The sequence below is a fragment of the Salmo salar genome, chromosome ssa14 (genome assembly GCF_905237065.1).
Source record: "Salmo salar chromosome ssa14, Ssal_v3.1, whole genome shotgun sequence".
Classification (NCBI taxonomy): Eukaryota; Metazoa; Chordata; class Actinopteri; order Salmoniformes; family Salmonidae; genus Salmo; species Salmo salar.
Window position 1 is genome coordinate 90,609,689 of NC_059455.1, and position 21,141 is coordinate 90,630,829.

At 45.1% G+C, this 21,141-nt stretch overlaps 1 pseudogene; it reads right to left on the reverse strand.

Moving 5' to 3' along the window:
• Positions 1-17,334: 17,334 nt before the first annotated feature.
• Positions 17,335-19,887, reverse strand: LOC106570556 (GMP reductase 1-like; annotated as a pseudogene).
• Positions 19,888-21,141: the final 1,254 nt, after the last annotated feature.

A 21,141-nucleotide genomic window follows, 5' to 3' on the forward strand; every position in this document is an offset into this window, starting at 1 on the left:
TGGGGGGTGAAGCTGTGTCTCTAGAGATGGGGGGTGAAGCTGTGTCTCTAGAGATGGGAGGTGAAGCTGTGTCTCGAGATGGGGGGTGAAGCTGTGTCTCTAGAGATGGGGGGGTGAAGCTGTGTCTCTAGAGATGGGGGGTGAAGCTGTGTCTAGAGAGATGGGGGTGAAGCTGTGTCTCTAGAGATGGGGGGGTGAAGCTGTGTCTCTAGAGATGGGGGGTGAAGCTGTGTCTCTAGAGATGGGGGGTGAAGCTGTGTCTCCAGAGATGGGGGGTGAAGCTGTGTTTCTAGAGATGGGGGGGGAAGCTGTGTCTCTAGAGATGGGAGGTGAAGCTGTGTCTAGAGAGATGGGCGGTGAAGCTGTGTCTCTAGAGATGGGGGGTGAAGCTGTGTCTCTAGAGATGGGGGGTGAAGCTGTGTCTCTAGAGATGGGGGGTGAAGCTGTGTCTAGAGATGGGGGGTGAAGCTGTGTCTCTAGAGATGGGGGGTGAAGCTGTGTCTCTAGAGATGGGGGGTGAAGCTGTGTCTAGAGAGATGGGAGGTGAAGCTGTGTCTCTAGAGATGGGGGGTGAAGCTGTGTCTCTAGAGATGGGGGGTGAAGCTGTGTCTCTAGAGATGGGGGGTGAAGCTGTGTCTCTAGAGATGGGGGGTGAAGCTGTGTCTCGAGATGGGGGGTGAAGCTGTGTCTCTAGAGATGGGGGGTGAAGCTGTGTCTCTAGAGATGGGGGGTGAAGCTGTGTCTAGAGAGATGGGGGTGAAGCTGTGTCTCTAGAGATGGGGGGTGAAGCTGTGTCTCTAGAGATGGGGGGTGAAGCTGTGTCTCTAGAGATGGGTTTGAGATGGGGGGTGAAGCTGTGTCTCTAGAGATGGGGGGTGAAGCTGTGTCTCTAGAGATGGGGGGTGAAGCTGTGTCTCGAGAGATGGGGGTGAAGCTGTGTCTCTAGAGATGGGGGGTGAAGCTGTGTCTCTAGAGATGGGGGGTGAAGCTGTGTCTCTAGAGATGGGGGGTGAAGCTGTGTCTCTAGAGATGGGGGGTGAAGCTGTGTCTCTAGAGATGGGGGGTGAAGCTATGTCTCTAGAGAGTACACTAGTAAAAAGCCTTCCTGCCCATCTCTCTCTCTGACTGGCTGTAACATGTCAATCATTTCATCTAGAAGCTCTCTGCAATAAAAACCCTCTCCCTCACGTTAGGACCAAAATAAAGAGATGCACACACACCCATCAAAGAACCCAGCCAGCCATTAACAAACCAGCCTAGTCATTTAGCATCTTTCAATTCCTATTAAGATGTTGCAGTTGCACGGCCTGCCATTCAGAGAATTCAGGGAGATTCTCACATATGCAGTCCAATATGGACTACAGTGCCCATAATGCTACACCCACTAGTGTAGCATTTAACCTCTGACCCCTAGTTCAGGTACCCATGACGACACCATAGCCATCCAGCCTCTCTCATACACCCATTTGAACCTCAGCAGCCAGTTAGTTAGTTTAACCTCTGCAACCGCTATCTATCTTCTATCAATGGCATGGCCTTATAGACTGAGTGTACAAAACATGAAATAACATTACTTAGACTGACCAGGTATGGCAGTAGGTGCAAGACGCACTGGTTTGTTTGAAGAATTGGAACGCTGCCAGGGTTTTTCATGCTCAACAGTTTCCTGTGTGTATCAAGAATGGTCCAGCACCCAAACGACATCCAGCCAAATTGACACAATTGTAGGAAGCATTGGAGTCAATATGGGCCAGCATCCCTGTGGAACGTTTTTGACACCTTGTAGAGTCCATGGGGGTGCAACTAAGTGTGTATATATATATATATAGAAGGTGTTCGTAATGTTTTGTACACTCAGTATATGTGCAACTGCCTATTTCTTCCCCCAGCACAGTTTCCTTCCACACTCTAGTTCCCCCACACACAGTCACGCTGTATATTGTTTAGAGACATATTAAGTAACAGTGTTCATGCTCCAGTGGAAATTGTTGCGTGTTGAGATTAGTGTGACGTGAACCCAGAGATTCAACTGTTTAAACACACACACACAGGAATCCACATCCGCCCGATCCTCGATATCAGCTTAGCTCAGCATCACAATCAAAGCAGTGTGTCAAGTTAGTTGGAGGTGTGAGAGGCCTAGTGGACAGGGTCAGAGGCCTAGTGGACAGGACAGGGTCAGAGGTCTAGTGGACAGGACAGGGTCAGAGGCCTAGTGGACAGGACAGGGTCAGAGGCCTAGTGGACAGGACAGGGTCAGAGGCCTAGTGGACAGGGTCAGAGGCCTAGTGGACAGGACAGGGTCAGAGGCCTAGTGGACAGGGTCAGAGGCCTAGTGGACTGGACAGGGTCAGAGGCCTAGTGGACAGGGTCAGAGGCCTAGTGGACAGGACTGGGTCAGAGGCCTAGTGGACAGGACAGGGTCAGAGGCCTAGTGGACAGGACAGGGTCAGAGGCCTAGTGGACAGGGTCAGAGGCCTAGTGGACAGGACAGGGTCAGAGGCCTAGTGGACAGGGTCAGAGGCCTAGTGGACAGGACAGGGTCAGGGGCCTAGTGGACAGGACAGGGTCAGAGGTCTAGTGGACAGGACAGGGTCAGAGGCCTAGTGGACAGGGTCAGAGGCCTAGTGGACAGGGCGGGGTCAGAGGCCTAGTGGACAGGACAGGGTCAGAGGCCTAGTGGACAGGACAGGGTCAGAGGCCTAGTGGACAGGACAGGGTCAGAGGCCTAGTGGACAGGACAGGGACAGGGGCCTAGTGGACAGGACAGGGTCAGAGGCCTAGTGAACAGGACAGGGTCAGAGGCCTAGTGGACAGGACAGGGTCAGAGGCCTAGTGGACAGGACAGCGTCAGAGGCCTAGTGGACAGGGTCAGAGGCCTAGTGGACAGGGCGGGGTCAGAGGCCTAGTGGACGGACAGGGTCAGAGGCCTAGTGGGACAGGGTCAGGGGCCTAGTGAGGACAGGGTCAGAGGCCTAGTGGACAGGACAGGGTCAGAGGCCTAGTGGACAGGACAGGGTCAGAGGCCTAGTGGACAGGGTCAGAGGCCTAGTGGACAGGGCAGGGTCAGAGGCCTAGTGGACAGGACAGGCTCAGGGGCCTCGTGGACAGGACAGGGTCAGAGGCCTAGTGGACAGGACAGGGTCAGAGGCCTAGTGGACAGGACAGGGGCCTAGTGTACAGGACAGGGTCAGAGGCCTAGTGGACAGGACAGGGTCAGAGGCCTAGTGAACAGGACAGGGTCAGAGGCCTAGTGGACAGGGTCAGAGGCCTAGTGGACAGGACAGGGTCAGAGGCCTAGTGGACAGGACAGGGTCAGAGGCCTAGTGGACAGGGTCAGGGGCCTAGTGGGACAGGGTCAGAGGCCTAGTGGAAGGACGGGCTAGTGTACAGGACAGGGTCAGAGGCCTAGTGGACAGGACAGGGTCAGAGGCCTAGTGGACAGGGTCAGAGGCCTAGTGGACAGGACAGGGTCAGAGGCCTAGTGGACAGGACAGGGTCAGAGGCCTAGTGGACAGGACAGGGTCAGAGGCCTAGTGGACAGGACAGGGTCAGAGGCCTAGTGGACAGGACAGGGTCAGAGGCCTAGTGGACAGGGCGGGGTCAGAGGCCTAGTGGACAGGACAGGGTCAGAGGCCTAGTGGACAGGGTCAGAGGCCTAGTGGACAGGGTCAGAGGCCTAGTGGACAGGACAGGTAAATTGTAGAGGACAGGCGTCAAAGTAAGGGTCATGCAGTAAGGAGATTTAGTATAATGTATATTAAGGTAAGGTTGTATTAAAGTTGTACTACGGTTGTGGGAGGATAAAATACAGATGCAGGGGAGAGCAGAGTTTGTGAAAACTACACATTGTTAGTCTGCCGTTATTTTTTATTTCTAGTTCAGGAAATCCCAGGTAGTCACCGTTGTTATCAGGATAATGATTCCTGTTGCCTTTGGAATCATACTGTATGTGCAATAGTTGTCTTTGTTGATCATTTTTCTCTCCAAAGTGTGTGTAGCATTGTCCGTCTGATGTTTGTTAGCCATGTACCGTATGTCTTTGTTCGTACCCCTTTAATTTGGTCCTAAAATATCTTCAATCTCATTAGACTCACGCTAGACTGATTCAGGAAGGATTAGTGCAGAGTAGGTGAATGAAAATGGAGATGGACAGAGCGTGTTGTCTGTGTGTGTAGCTGAAACCAGTCAGGATATGCAGGCCTGCCGCTATGTAGAAGTTTGTTTTTGACCTCACTGAATGGAATTGTTCGTCAGTCAACGCTCCAGCTAGCAGTTCATTTGTAGTCAGCCTCTCTATTTCAACACTGTAAATTCTACATTCTGCAGTCCAGGAAAACTATGTCAGTCCCAAAAAAGTTGTATAAAATAAAAATATGAAAAGGAGAAAAAAAGGTGGAAGTCAGAAAGAAAGACAGAGACAGGCTCTTGGCTATGGAGAGGTATACTGTACTTGGGGTTGCAAAGCTACTGGAAATTTACCAAAGTTACCGGAATCTTCAGAAATGTTGGTAATTAACAGAAAATGTATGTCAATCTATCATAACTTTGGTAATTTATATTGAATAACTTTTTAAAAAAGGTATTCATATATAGTATTATTTTTTATATATATATATATATATCTGTATCCATATTATCCATGAGTTTCTAGTAGATAGACCGTATGGTTCAAGGAAAAAAGTTCCTAATTAATGAAAAGAGTGTCTAATCAACAATGGCATTATTTTCAATTGACTCTGCAACTAGTGACTTTCTTCACAACTGCCCCCAGTTTGACACCAAAACATTGACAACAAATATATATTGACATAGTCTACTAAATGAAACTGTGTAAAAAACAAAATGATGGATATTTCATATTTTCATACTGAAACGCCAATGTTATTCTCTAAATTGATGGTTTATATTTAAGATGATGTTTTACAGCTTTTTTGTAATTATAATTTTTTAAAATATTATTATTTAATATATTTCACATGTGACAAGGCCAGCGAGAGGGCCAGAGATAATAACAGACACCTGTGATATCTGAAATACCCCAAAGGGCCACTAGATGTCTGGTGATAAATGACATAAAATCCTTGAAAGATACCAAAATTCTGGTAGGTTACTGGCAAAATGTGAATGTTTCCGGTAATATACCCTCCATTTGCAACCTTAACTGTACTTGCTTGGCAAGACCTTCTTGGGATGCTTGTGGTGTAGTGTGTGGTGAGAGGTGGTATGATGGTAGTACTATGATGTCAGTAGTAGAGATGTGTAGTGAGACATGGTATGATGGTAGTACTATGATAGGTAGTAGAGATGTGTAGTGAGACATGGTATGATGGTAGTACTATGATGTCAGTAGTAGAGATGTGTAGTGAGAGGTGGTATGATGGTAGTACTATGATAGGTAGTAGAGATGTGTAGTGAGACATGGTATGATGGTAGTACTATGATAGGTAGTAGTAGAGATGTGTAGTGAGAGATGGTATGATGGTAGTACTATGATGTCAGTAGTAGAGATGTGTAGTGAGACATGGTATGATGGTAGTACTATGATAGGTCAGTAGTAGAGATGTGTAGTGAGACATGGTATGATGGTAGTACTATGATAGGTAGTAGTAGAGATGTGTAGTGAGACATGGTATGATGGTAGTACTATGATGTCAGTAGTAGAGATGTGTAGTGAGAGGTGGTATGATGGTAGTACTATGATAGGTAGTAGAGATGTGTAGTGAGACATGGTATGATGGTAGTACTATGATAGGAGTAGTAGAGATGTGTAGTGAGACATGGTATGATGGTAGTACTATGATGTCAGTAGTAGAGATGTGTAGTGAGACATGGTATGATGGTAGTACTATGATAGGTAGTAGAGATGTGTAGTGAGACATGGTATGATGGTAGTACTATGATAGGTCAGTAGTAGAGATGTGTAGTGAGAGATGGTATGATGGTAGTACTATGATGTCAGTAGTAGAGATGTGTAGTGAGACATGGTATGATGGTAGTACTATGATAGGTAGTAGAGATGTGTAGTGAGACATGGTATGATGGTAGTACTATGATAGGTCAGTAGTAGAGATGTGTAGTGAGAGATGGTATGATGGTAGTACTATGATGTCAGTAGTAGAGATGTGTAGTGAGACATGGTATGATGGTAGTACTATGATAGGTCAGTAGTAGAGATGTGTAGTGAGACATGGTATGATGGTAGTACTATGATAGGTAGTAGAGATGTGTAGTGAGACATGGTATGATGGTAGTACTATGATAGGTAGTAGAGATGTGTAGTGAGACGTGGTATGATGGTAGTACTATGATAGGTCAGGTGGATTTATGCTGTTTATAAAGCCTCTGCTGAAATAAGGAACTTGACTGTTTCAGAAGGAAGATAGGATGTTATGTTCTGGTGCTCTGGCCTGGCCTCAGCCCAGTTTAAACTGTCTGGTGTGTTGATAGACATGTTTGACAAAAAGCATAGTTACATAGATATATGTGTGTGTGTATACTTATCTTGTTTAAACTTGAGATGAGGTTGTCCCCACCAGCCTTTTGTAATTATGTTGTTTTGTTTCTGTGTGTGTGTGTGTGTGTGTGTGTGTGTGTGTGTGTGTGTGTGTGTGTGTGTGTGTGTGTGTGTGTGTGTGTGTGTGTGTGTGTGTGTGTGTGTGTGTGTGTGTGTGTGTGTGTGTGTGTGTGTGTGTGTGTGTGTGTGTGTGTGTGTGTGTGTGGTGTTCTCTCCTATGGACTCTGATCACTAGCCCTAACACTCATAAGGTCCAGAGAGAAAAGACAGATAACAGTCATTATTACCTTCTGTATTAGTGGGGACCACTTTTGTAAAACCAACCAATAAAGATGCACATAGTCGACTAACGGCGTAGACTTGGTACTGTTTCCAGCACTTTCTAAACCCAGAGGAACGGATCTGGTCTAAACCCTCATCTCAGACCAAGGCCTTTCCCAGAGGTATAACATTCATTCAATTCAGACAGAATGAAAGAGAGAGAGAGAGAGAGAGAGAGAGAGAAAGAAGGAGAGGATAAGAGATGGGAGAGACTGTTCAGATTCATTTCTTTGCACACGGCCTGGTTGAAAAACCGTAGTGTTTCCACTCTTTCATTTCGCCTACCGTCCGACACGTTCTTGGGTCCAACGTGTTGAGACGCGAGGCGGTTTCTTGGTCCCGTGTTTCTAAACAGAAGGGCCTTTTTCATGGACACACACCCACTTTTCTGTGTTCAATTTGGTCCTATAGTATAAAAGACCTTTGGTTTCTTTATTAATTTACCTTTTTCAGAATAGATGGGTTAGCTGACAACGTCATGAAAACTACGGGCATGCTTCAAAGGGGCACAAGTCCATGTGTTGTGGTTCTGGGTGGGCAGATAGCACCAAGACAAGAAGCTGCCATGTGGGGAATCGTAGGTGGCTCGTTTCAGCTAGTGTCATCTTGTTCTTGATACCATGTCTTGTTTTGACTGATGTCACATCAATGCTAATATGGCAAAAATTCACTAGCTAGCTAACCAACAACTGTAACGATGTATTTGAGAGACAACAAGTGCTCATTGTGCAAATATATTTGAGTTTTCAAAAAACAATAGGGACGAAATATAGTTTACATGTTATCAACCATGTAAGCCAACCCCGTTTTGCCCCATAGTTGCGCACACGTGCGTTTTGTTGCTAAACAACCAACCCGTCTATAGGACCTTTTCCGGTTTCCACTACTTACCACAGCCACAAAGTAAGAATTGGCTATATGGTTAAAATGCATGTAAACCCAAATCAGCTTTTTGTTCTTACTTTAAGGTTAGGCATAAGGTTAGCAGTGTGATTAGGGTTAGGTTTAAAATCCCATTTTAAGAAGAGAATTTGTTGAAATAGGTGGGGTTTATGACTTTGTGACTGTGGTACCAAGTGACAACCACCTTTTCCTTGTGTTGGTCTCCTTTGTAGCACTCGAGACGTGATTGGACGTCTGTTTAGGGAATGTGTCATGTGACTTTCTGACAAGCCTCCTCATTGGAGGAGCACACCCAGCTGACCTTGTCTGTTTTTATTGGCTTATTTACTTACTTCTTGCACAAATAACTAATAATATGAATGTTGGTATGAGCTTCAGCGTTTCAAAATGAAAAGTAATGTGTTGTTGTTTTTATTGTTTATCGCCATGTTGTTGTTTTACTTTTGTTTCTTTCTTGGCAAAAAGATTTTGGCACCTTTTTGGTTTTAAAATGAACAGAATTCAATCAGGATTCCTTTGTTAAAACTTGACTGTTGTTTGACGTCTTGTCAATAAATGTCCGTACCGCTGGATAACCAACTCAGGCAGAGAAAACGTAAACACGTCCACAACCCCAATGGTTAAGTTTCACCTCGATTTAATGTGGATGGGCTGTTCGATATGGATTATTACTATTTTGAATGATTATATTTATATAATAAATATATAAATATAATGTATTGTATGGATTATTGTTCTGATATTTTTACATGCTGGAAATGGCTGCATGCTCTCAATGTGGAGGTTCAGTAAGGATAAACGGGTTGTCCTGGTCCTGCAGTGAAGTAGCATCATCTATCTTTATCCCACTCTATCTCCAATGACCAGTTGACAGACAAACATACAGTCACTCACTCTGACCTCTCACCTTTGACCCCTACACACTGAATGCCAGGGATGGGTCTTCTGTCAGCTGGGGTTCATTAAATGTTGTCTGTCTACTGGTCACAACACACAGCCTAGTGGTTAAAGACACGCCTGGGAGTGGGATTCTGGTCAAACTGGACATGTGGGGACATCCGCATTGCTGACTGCCAGTCACTTGGAGAAAGAACTGAGACACAACACAAGAACTGTTAAGGTAGGCAAGGAAAGACATGATAGCCATAGCAGGCCAGAACCATCCAACAACCATCTCCTGTTGTAAAGATGCTGTATTAAAACCACATCAACCCGTGTCTGTCACTGTCCTCCATAGTAAACCAAATGGTCAGTGTATTACAGATCTGGAACAACACACCTCTTAAGAAGAAAAAAAGAAAAGAAACCTTCAAGAAATGGGCAAATAAATGTGCTTAGCTTTTTTAAATATTGCCAATGAATAATCTATCAAATATTGTAGGCTACTTCTGTAATATAATATTTCAAACAAACATACATAGCCCATACATCCCCCACTCCTCAACCCAACTGACAATGTTTAATAAAAGAGGGAGCAAACCAAAAACAAAGACGTTGTCATGGTTTCAGCACCAAGACAAGACATGCTTTCTCCAGGACACACTGGCCACTGTGTTTGTATCGCTGAGTTCTGGAATCATAGAAAACAGGAGCTCCTCCTAGTGTCTGCCCAGTGACATGACACCACACTACCTGCTTACTGTGGCCTACAACACTGTTGGACAAGGTGTCTTGTCTTAACTGGTGTTGAAGGGGGAGAGAAAACAACAGGTGGTACATTACAACTTTGTGCGCACGCATTTCCAACTTCCTGGTTCTTTTAGCTGTTGTTGTTATTGTTTTTGTTTAGAGTTTAAACCTACAGGAGGGTATCTCTCCAGGAACAGGGTTGGAGTTTAAACCTACTGGATGGTAGCTTTACAGGAACAGGGTTGGAGTTTAAACCTACAGGACGGTAGCTTTCCAGGAACAGGGTTGGAGTTAAAACCTACTGGACGGTAGCTTTCCAGGAACAGGGTTGGAGTTTAAAACCTACATGAGGGTTGCTTTCTAGGAACAGGGATGGAGTTTAAATGTACAGGAGAGTAGCTTTCCAGGAACAGGGTTGGAGTTAAAACATACTGGAGGGTATCTCTCCAGGAACAGGGTTGGAGTTAAAACCTACAGGACGGTAGCTCTCCAGGAACAGGGTTGGCGTTTAAACCTACTGGACGGTAGCTTTACAGGAACAGGGTTGGAGTTAAAACCTACAGGAGGGTAGCTTTTTAGGAACAGGGATGGAGTTTAAACCTACAGGACGGTATCTTTCCAGGAACAGGGTTGGAGTTTAAATGTACAGGAGAGTAGCTTTCCAGGAACAGGGTTGGAGTTAAAACATACAGGACGGTAGCTTTTCAGGAACAGGGTTGGAGTTTAAACCTGCTGGACGGCAGCTCTCCAGGAACAGGGTTGGAGTTTAAACCTGCTGGACGGTAGCTCTCCAGGAACAGGGTTGGAGTTTAAACCTGCTGGACAGTAGCTCTCCAGGAACAGGGTTGGAGAGCCCTGTTCTATTGTATGGAAATATTGTGCAGTATTGGCTAGCCCAGCATTTCCCAAACTCAGTCCTGGGGACCCCAAGTGGTACATGTAAAAAACCTCAGTCAGTAAAATATAAAACTTCAGTCAGTCAGTAAAATATAAAACCTTACTCAGTCAGTAAAATATAAAACCTCAGTCAGTAAAATATAAAACCTCAGTCAGAAAAATATAAAACCTCAGCCAGTAAAATATAAAACCTCAGCCAGTAAAATATAAAACCTTACTCAGTCAGTAAAATATAAAACCTTACTCAGTCAGTAAAATATAAAACCTCAGCCAGTAAAATATAAAACCTCAGCCAGTAAAATATAAAACCTTACTCAGTCAGTAAAATATAAAACCTCAGCCAGTAAAATATAAAACCTCAGCCAGTAAAATATAAAACCTCAGTCAGTAAAATATAAAACCTCAGTCAGTAAAATATAAAACCTCAGCCAGTAAAATACACTGCTCAAAAAAATAAAGGGAACACTTAAACAACACAATGTAACTCCAAGTCAATCACACTTCTGTGAAATCAAACTGTCCACTTAGGAAGCAACACTGATTGACAATACATTTCACATGCTGTTGTGCAAATGGAATAGACAACAGGTGGAAATTATAGGCAATTAGCAAGACACCCCCAATAAAGAAGTGGTTCTGCAGGTGGGGACCACAGACCACTTCTCAGTTCCTATGCTTCCTGGCTGATGTTTTGGTCACTTTTGAATGCTGGCGGTGCTTTCACTCTAGTGGTAGCATGAGACGGAGTCTACAACCCACACAAGTGGCTCATGTAGTGCAGCTCATCCAGGATGGCACATCATTGCGAGCTGTGGCAAGAAGGTTTGCTGTGTCTGTCAGCGTAGTGTCCAGAGCATGGAGGCGCTACCAGGAGACAGGCCAGTACATCAGGAGACGTGGAGGAGGCCGTAGGAGGAGGCCGTAGGAGGGCAACAACCCAGCAGCAGGACCGCTACCTCCGCCTTTGTGCAAGGAGGAGCAGGAGGAGTACTGCCAGAGCCCTGCAAAATGACCTCCAGCAGGCCACAAATGTGCAATGTGTCTGCTCAAATGGTCAGAAACAGACTCCATGAGGGTGGTATGAGGGCCCGACGTCCACAGGTGGGGGTTGTGCTTACAGCCCAACACCGTGCAGGACGTTTGGCATTTGCCAGAGAACACCAAGATTGGCAAATTCGCCACTGGCGCCTTGTGCTCTTCACAGATGAAAGCAGGTTCACACTGAGCATGTGACAGACGTGACAGAGTCTGGAGACGCCGTGGAGAACATTCTGCTGCCTGCAACATCCTCCAGCATGACCGGTTTGGCGGTGGGTCAGTCATGGTGTGGGGTGGCATTTCTTTGGGGGGCCGCACAGCCCTCCATGTGCTCGCCAGAGGTAGCCTGACTGCCATTAGGTACCGAGATGAGATCATCAGACCCCTTGTGAGACCATATGCTGGTGCGGTTGGCCCTGGGTTCCTCCTAATGCAAGACAATGCTAGACCTCATGTGGCTGGAGTGTGTCAGCAGTTCCTGCAAGAGGAAGGCATTGATGCTATGGACTGGCCCGCCCATTCTCCAGACCTGAATCCAATTGAGCACATCTGGGACATCATGTCTCGCTCCATTTACCAACGCCACGTTGCACCACAGACTGTCCAGGAGTTGGCGGATGCTTTAGTCCAGGTCTGGGAGGAGATCCCTTAGGAGACCATCCGCCACCTCATCAGGAGCATGCCCAGGCATTGTAGGGAGGTCATACAGGCACGTGGAGGCCACACACACTACTGAGCCTCATTTTGACTTGTTTTAAGGACATTACATCAAAATTGGATCAGCCTGTAGTGTGACTCCAAATCCAGACCTCCATGTGTTGATAAATTGGATTTCCATTGATTATTTTTGTGTGATTTTGTTGTCAGCACATTCAACTATGTAAAGAAAAAAGTATTTAATAAGATTATTTATTTTATTCAGATCTAGGATGTGTTGTTTAAGTGTTCCCTTTATTTTTTTGAGCAGTATATAAAACCTCAGTCAGTAAGATATAAAACCTCAGCCAGTAAAATATAAAACCCCAGTCAGTAAAATATAAAACCTCAGCCAGTAAAATATTAAACCTCAGTCAGTAAAATATAAAACCTCAGCCAGTAAAATATTAAACCTCAGTCAGTAAAATATAAAACCTCAGCCAGTAAAATATAAAACCTCAGCCAGTAAAATATAAAACCTTTCTCATTCAGTAAAATATAAAACCTCCGTCAGTAAAATATAAAACCTCAGTCAGTAAAATATAAAACCTCAGCCAGTAAAATATAAAACCTCAGTCAGTAAAATATAAAACCTCAGTCTGTAAAATATAAAACCTCAGTCAGTAAAATATAAAACCTTATTCAGCCAGTAAAATATAAAACCTTATTCAGCCAGTAAAATATAAAACCTTATTCAGCCAGTAAAATATAAAACCTTACTCAGCCAGTAAAATATAAAACCTCAGCCAGTAAAATATAAAACCTCAGCCAGTAAAATATAAAACCTCAGCCAGTAAAATATAAAACCTCAGTCAGCCAGTAAAATATAAAACCTCAGCCAGTAAAATATAAAACCTCAGCCAGTAAAATATAAAACCTCAGCCAGTAAAATATAAAACCTCAGCCAGTAAAATATAAAACCTCAGTCAGTCAGTAAAATATAAAACCTCAGCCAGTAAAATATAAAACCTCAGCCAGTAAAATATAAAACCTCAGTCAGTAAAATATAAAACCTCAGCCAGTAAAATATAAAACCTCAGTCAGTAAAATATAAAACCTCAGTCAGTAAAATATAAAACCTCAGTCAGTAAAATATAAAACCTTATTCAGCCAGTAAAATATAAAACCTTATTCAGCCAGTAAAATATAAAACCTATCAGCCAGTAAAATATAAAACCCTCAGCCAGTAAAATAAAAAACCTCAGCAGTCAGTAAAATATAAAACCTCAGCCAGTAAAATATAAAACCTCAGTCAGTAAAATATAAAACCTCAGTCAGTAAAATATAAAACCTCAGCCAGTAAAATATAAAACCTCAGTCAGAAAAATATAAAACCTCAGTCAGTAAAATATAAAACCTCAGTCAGTAAAATATAAAACCTCAGCCAGTAAAATATAAAACCTCAGTCAGTAAAATATAAAACCTCAGTCAGTAAAATATAAAAGCTCAGTCAGTAAAATATAAAACCTCAGCCAGTAAAATATAAAACCTCAGTCAGTAAAATATAAAACCTTACAAAGTGCACAGGCTTTATCTGTTATCTGGAAAAGAGAAAACCTTACTTGTTTTATTTTGTTTCCATATGTGTGCATTTTGTGTAAAGTATTGTACTTGCACTAGCTTTTCATATAAAAATCTTATAAAGGTTACAATTGAAATTGTGGTGTGTCTATTTGTAGGATACACTCGTCTCAAGTTTCTTGGATTCAATGTTTTTTTCTTTGATGGTGCTTGCAGGTTTCTAGTTAGAATGTATTCAATTCTTGTAACAAATAATAAAACAATATTTGATCCAGGTTGTGAATACATTTGTTTTTGATCAAATAAGATAGTCTTTATTCCAGTACTACTTTATTGTTTTATTATAAACTGGTTGGTTCGAGCCCTGCATGCTGATTGGCTGACAGCCGTGGTATATCAGACCGTATACCACGGGTATGACAAAACATGTCTTTTTACTGCTCTGATTACGTTGGTAACCAGTTTATAGTAGCATTAAGGCACCTCGGGGGTTTGTGGTATATACAGTGAGGGAAAAAAGTATTTGATCCCCTGCTGATTTTGTACGTTTGCCCACTGACAAAGAAATGATCAGTCTATAATTTTAATAGTAGGTTTATTTGAACAGTGAGAGACAGAATAACAACAAAAAAATCCAGAAAAATGCATGTCAAAAATGTTATACAATGATTTGCATTTTAATGAGGGAAATAAGTATTTGACTTTCTGCAAAACATGACTTAGTACTTGGTGGCAAAACCCTTGTTGGCAATCACAGAGGTCAGACATTTCTTGTAGTTGGCCACCAGGTTTGCACACATCTCAGGAGGGATTTTGTCCCACTCCTCTTTGCAGATCTTCTCCAAGTCATTAAGGTTTCGAGGCTGACGTTTGGCAACTCGAACCTTCAGCTCCCTCCACAGATTTTCTATGGGATTAAGGTCTGGAGACTAGCTAGGCCACTCCAGGACCTTAATGTGCTTCTTCTTGAGCCACTCCTTTGTTGCCTTGGCCGTGTGTTTTGGGTCATTGTCATGCTGGAATACCCATCCACGACCCATTTTCAATGCCCTGGCTGAGGGAAGGAGGTTCTCACCCAAGATTTGACGGTACATGGCCCCGTCCATCGTCCCTTTGATGCGGTGAAGTTGTCCTGTCCCCTTAGCAGAAAAACACCCCCAAAGCATAATGTTTCTACCTCCATGTTTGACAGTGGGGATGGTGTTCTTGGGGTCATAGGCAGCATTCCTCCTCCTCCAAACACGGCGAATTGAGTTGATGCCAAAGAGCTCCATTTTGGTCTCATCTGACCACAACACTTTCACCCAGTTGTCCTCTGAATCATTCAGATGTTCAATGGCAAACTTCAGACGGGCATGTATATGTGCTTTCTTGAGCAGGGGGACCTTGCGGGCGCTGCAGGATTTCAGTCCTTCACGGCGTAGTGTGTTTCCAACTGTTTTCTTGGTGACTATGGTCTCAGCTGCCTTGAGATCATTGACAAGATCCTCCCGTATAGTTCTGGGCTGATTCCTCACCGTTCTCATGATCATTGCAACTCCACGAGGTGAGATCTTGCATGGAGCCCCAGGACGAGGGAGATTGACAGTTCTTTTGTGTTTCTTCCATTTGCGAATAATCGCACCAACTGTCACCTTCTCACCAAGCTGCTTGGCGATGGTCTTGTAGCCCATTCCAGCCTTGTGTAGGTCTACAATCTTGTCCCTGACATCCTTGGAGAGCTCTTTGGTCTTGGCCATGGTGGAGAGTTTGGAATCTGATTGATTGATTGCTTCTGTGGACAGGTGTCTTTTATACAGGTAACAAACTAAGATTAGGAGCATTCCTTTTAAGAGTGTGCTCCTAATCTCAGCTCGTTACCTGTATAAAAGACACCTGGGAGCCAGAAATCTTTCTGATTGAGAGGGGGTCAAATACTTATTTCCCTCATTAAAATGCAAATCAATTTATAACATTTTTGACATGCGTTTTTCTGGATTTTTTGTTGTTGTTATTCTGTCTCTCACTGTTCAAATAAACCTACCATTAAAATTATAGACTGATCATTTCTTTGTCAGTGGGCAAACATACAAAATCAGCAGGGGATCAAATACTTTTTTCCCTCACTGTAGAAAATATACCACGGCTAAGGGCTTTGTCCTAGCACTCCGCATTGCATCGTGCATAAGAACAGCCCTTAGCCGTGGTATATTCGCCATATACCACACCTCCTCAGGCCTTATTGCTTTATTATACATGTACTAATAAAAGAACAGTGACAATTGGAAGTTCAGGCCTTTTGATCACAGTCTGCATAACCCAAAACAAATTCTGCAGCACTCATTTTCCAGATGCATTCTTCAGTAACTATGAGAAGAATGTACAGTAGACAACACATCTGTAGCTTGTTTGGTCTACAGAGGTTTTGTGGAAATAATTCTCTCCTGCCAGCAAACGTCACTACCATGAACCTCTACGTCCAGAAACAACATGAGAACCTTTCCATTTAAAAAAAAAAAAGTAATCTTGGCTAACTCATTGTAATTCTACTAATACACACACACATGCGCCAGGCGCACACATGCACACACAAATATACACACACATGCACACACAAATATACACATACATGCACACATCCATACTGCATCACATCCGGCCGTGATTGGGAGTCCCATAGGGCGGCGCACAATTGGCCCAGCGTCACCCGGGTTTGGCCGGGGTAGGCTGTCATTGTAAATAAGAATTTGATCTTAACTCACTTGCCTAGTTTAAATAAAGGTACACATACACACTCACAGATCTACCCACACGCACACACACATACGCACAGGCAAATATCTACATATCAAAGCACCGCAAGTGTTCTGTGTGTGTACAGATATCTTCTTCTAGTGACTTATAGGCAAACGGTGTACTGTACAGTAGCTCATCAATGGGCTGTTGGTGTAGACAGACAGATAGACAAGCAGGCAGACAGGTTGTCTGGAGTATCATTATGCATCATACCTGGGATCATTCATCTGAGTTAGTGGCAGCTTGAGAGCAGAGAAGAGCAGATATCAAACACCATCAGATATCAGACACCACCAGATATCAGACACCACCAGATACCAGCAATCAAACACCATCAGATATCAGATACAACCAGATACCATACACCATCAGATACCAAATATCAGACACCACCAGATATCAGACATCACCAGATACCAGATATCAGACACCACCAGATACCAGATATCAGACACCCTCAGATACCAGATATCAGACACACTCAGATATCAGACACCCTCAGATACCAGATATCAGACATCACCAGATACCAGATATCAGACACCACCAGATACCAGACACCACCAGATACTAGACACCACCATACATCAGACACCACCAGGTATCAAAGAACCAGCAATCAGACACCACCAGATACCAAACCACCAGATACCAGACACCACCAGATACCAGACACCACCCGCTACCAGACACCACCAGGCATCAGACACCACCAGATATCAGACACCACCAGATATCAGACACCACCAGGTATCAGACACCACCAGGCATCAGACACCACCAGATATCAGACACCACCAGATATCAGACACCACCAGGTATCAAACCACCAGATACCAGACACCACCAGATACCAGACACCACCCGCTACCAGACACCACCAGGCATCAGACACCACCAGATATCAGACACCACCAGGCATCAGACACCACCAGGCATCAGACACCACCAGGCATCAGACACCACCAGATATCAGACACCACCAGGTATCAAACCACCAGATACCAGACACCACCAGGATCAGACACCACCAGATATCAGCGGAGGCCCTCCAGGATATCTGTGATGCTGTTCTCTACATCTCCTCTGTAGGGAACCTCCACCGTCTGACCCTCTGACGCCCTGCAGAGGGAGAGGAGAACATCAGCACCAACTCAGTGTACGTATATGATGAGACAACATTCAAGGGATGTAAGTGATCATGATTACAAATCCTTTTAAGCAGGCCCCCTCACAGTTCCATTTAACAGGTCCATAGCAGGACCCCTCACAGTTCCATTCAACAGGTCCATAGCAGGCCCCCTCACAGTTCCATTCAACAGGTCCATAGCAGACCCCCTCACAGTTCCATTCAACAGGTCCATAGCAGACCCCCTCACAGTTCCATTCAACAGGTCCATAGCAGACCCCCTCACAGTTCCATTCAACAGGTCCATAGCAGACCCCCTCACAGTTCCATTCAACAGATCCATAGCAGACCCCCTCACAGTTCCATTCAACAGGTCCATAGCAGACCCCCTCACAGTTCTATTCAACAGGTTCATAGCAGACCCCCTCACAGTTCCATTTAACAGGTCCATAGCAGACCCCCTCACAGTTCCATTCAACAGGTCCATAGCAGACCCCCTCACAGTTCCATTCAACAGGTCCATAGCAGACCCCCTCACAGTTCCATTCAACAGATCCATAGCAGACCCCCTCACAGTTCCATTCAACAGGTCCATAGCAGACCCCCTCACAGTTCCATTCAACAGGTCCATAGGAGACCCCCTCACAGTTCCATTCAACAGGTCCATAGCAGACCCCCTCACAGTTCCATTCAACAGGTCCTTTAGCAGATGGTCCATATTGACTGACAGTAGGTGACTGTGTACTCGGTCACTCCCCCTACGTGTTTCTTCATGGCGTTGTCAGAGCTCAACCCATAGAACAGCTTGACCTTTCTTGCCATCCTTCTGGACGACCTCACTCAGGCACTGGTCGTGTCCTGCCAGCATTCCCCCGTCCTCACCATGTCAGCGTGGATGAAGATGGGAAGCCTAACTGCAACCAGCCATGGACAGGTTCATAAATCAATCAATCAATTGGTGCTCTCCAGCTATTAGATTGTAATGTGGTTTTATAACTTTGCAATTTCAATAATGGTTTTTATTTATAGTATCAAATCATGGTGTTCGCTTCCTTCCTTTGCAAAGTGACACCCTGCTTCCTTCCTTTGCAAAGTGACACCCTGCTTCCTTCCTTTGCAAAGTGACATCCTGCTTCCTTCCTTTGCATAATGGCACCCTGCTTCCTTCCTTTGCATAGTGACACACTGATGTCATCCTCTGCCCTTTAAGCGTTGCTACAGAGACTTTTGTGGCCATATGGGTTCGTTATGGCTGCTTCCACGATACTAACAAAGAGAAAAATACTGTATCTCAAACAGCTTCACTTCCTGTACGTAGTCGTTCCCTGACCCAACGACACGACAAGTAAATACAGAGAGGACTCCAACAACTGGATAGCCTAGCTACAGTGTGTACTGTATGTGTGTGTTTGTGTGTGTGTGTCTATTTGTTTGTGTGTGTTTGCGTTTGTGTGTGTGTCTGTGCGTGTGTGTGTTTGCGTTTGTGTGTCTGTGTGTGTGTGCATTTGTTTGTGTGCATTTGTTTGTGTGTGTGTGTTTTCATTTGTGTGTGCGTGTGTGCATGTGTGCGTGTGTGTGTGTGTGTGCGTGTGCGTGTGTGTGTGTGTGTGTTTGTGTGCATGTGTGAATGCATGCATGTTCAGAAAGGCTTTGAGGCCGTGGGTGGAGTTTGCAGACTCGATGACATCGCTAAGTTGGGGGTAGCCCACCTCTGTCTTGATACGGGTGGTACACACTGACCCTGGACATGGAGAGGTTCACATTGACCCTGGACATGGAGAGGTTCACATTGATCCTGGACATGGAGAGGTTCACATTGATCCTGGACATGGAGAGGTTCACATTGACCCTGGACATGGAGAGGTTCACATTGACCCTGGACATGGAGAGGTTCACATTGACCCTGGACATGGAGAGGTTCACATTGACCCTGGATATGAAGAGGATCACATTGACCCTGGACATGGAGAGGTTCACACTGACCCTGGACATGAAGAGGTTCACATTGACCCTGGACATGAAGAGGTCAATTCATTATTACAGATAGATGTCATATTGTGATTCCACACCCTGGTCGCTGCATCATCCCTTCATGCCACGTTAAAGAGTTGATTCAATGGCTTTGCTTATTTCCCCAAGCAGTTAGTGAGCTTGGTGTGTGTGTAAAGATGGAACAGATGTGGACAGTCTCCTTGCCTCCGAGGGAGGAACACTTAAACTGATGCACCCACCTGGCCCCTGGGGGGAAGGTTTAGACTGATGCACCCACCTGGCCCCTGGGGGGAAGGTTTAGACTGATGCACCCACCTTGCCCCTGGGGGGAAGGTTTAGACTGATGCACCCACCTGGCCCTTGGGGGGAAGGTTTAGACTGATGCGCCCACCTTGCCAGGGAGAACACTTAGACTGACGCTCCCGCCTGGCCCAATGCCCACTTTGATGATGTCAGCGCCAGAGAGAATCAAATCAAATTTCAAATCAAATGTATTTATATAGCCCTTCTTACATCAGCTGATATCACAAAGTGCTGTACAGAAACCCAGCCTAAAACCCCAAACAGCAAGCAATGCAGGTGTAGAAGCACGGTGGCTAGGAAAAACTCCCTAGAAAGGCCAAAACCTAGGAAGAAACCTAGAGAGGAACCAGGCTATGAGGGGTGGCCAGTCCTCTTCTGGCTGTGCCGGGTGGAGATTATAACAGCACATGGCCTAGATGTTCAAATGTTCATAAATGACCAGCATTGTCAAATAATAATAATCATAGTAGTTGTCGAGGGTGCAACAAGTCAGTAACACAAGGGCAAGTGTCAGTTGGCTTTTTCATAGCCGATCTTTGAGAGTATCTCTACCGCTCCTGCTGTCTCTAGAGAGTTGAAAACAGCAGGTCTGGGACAGGTAGCACGTCCGGTGAATAGGTCAGGGTTCCAGCAGGTCTGGGACAACAGGTCTGGGACAGGTAGCACGTCCGGTGAACAGGTCAGGGTTCCATAGCTGCAGGCAGAACAGTTGGAACTGGAGCAGCAGCACGGCTAGGTGAACTGGGGACAGCAAGGAGTCATCAAGCCAGGTAGTCCTGAGGCATGGTCCTAGGGCTCAGGTCCTCCGAGAGAGAGAAAGAAAGAAAGAGAAAGAGAGAATTAGAGAGAGCATATTAAATTCACACAGGACACCGGAAAAGACAAAAGACAGACTGACCCTAGCCCCCCGACACGTAAACTACTGCAGCATAAATACTGGAGGCTGAGACAGGAGCGGTCAGGAGACACTGTGGCCCCATCCGATGAAACCCCTGGACAGGGCCAAACAGGTAGGATATAACCCCACCCACTTTGCCAAAGCACAGCCTCCACACCACTGGAGGGATGTCTCCAACCACCAACATACCATCCCGGGACAAGGCCGAGTATAGCCCACAAAGATCTCCGCCACGGCACAGCCCAAGGGGAGGCGCCAACCCAGACAGGAAGACCACGTCAGTGACTCAACCCACTCAAGTGACGCACCCCTCCCAGGGACGGCATGGAAGAACACCAGTAAGCCAGTGACTCAGCCCCCGTAATAGGGGTAGAGGCAGAGAATCCCAGTGGAAAGAGGGGAAACCGGCCAGGCAGAGACAGCAAGGGCGGTTCGTTGCTCCAGCCTTTCTGTTCACCTTCACACCCCTGGGCCAGACTACACTTAATCATAGGACCTACTGAAGAGATATGTCTTCAGTAA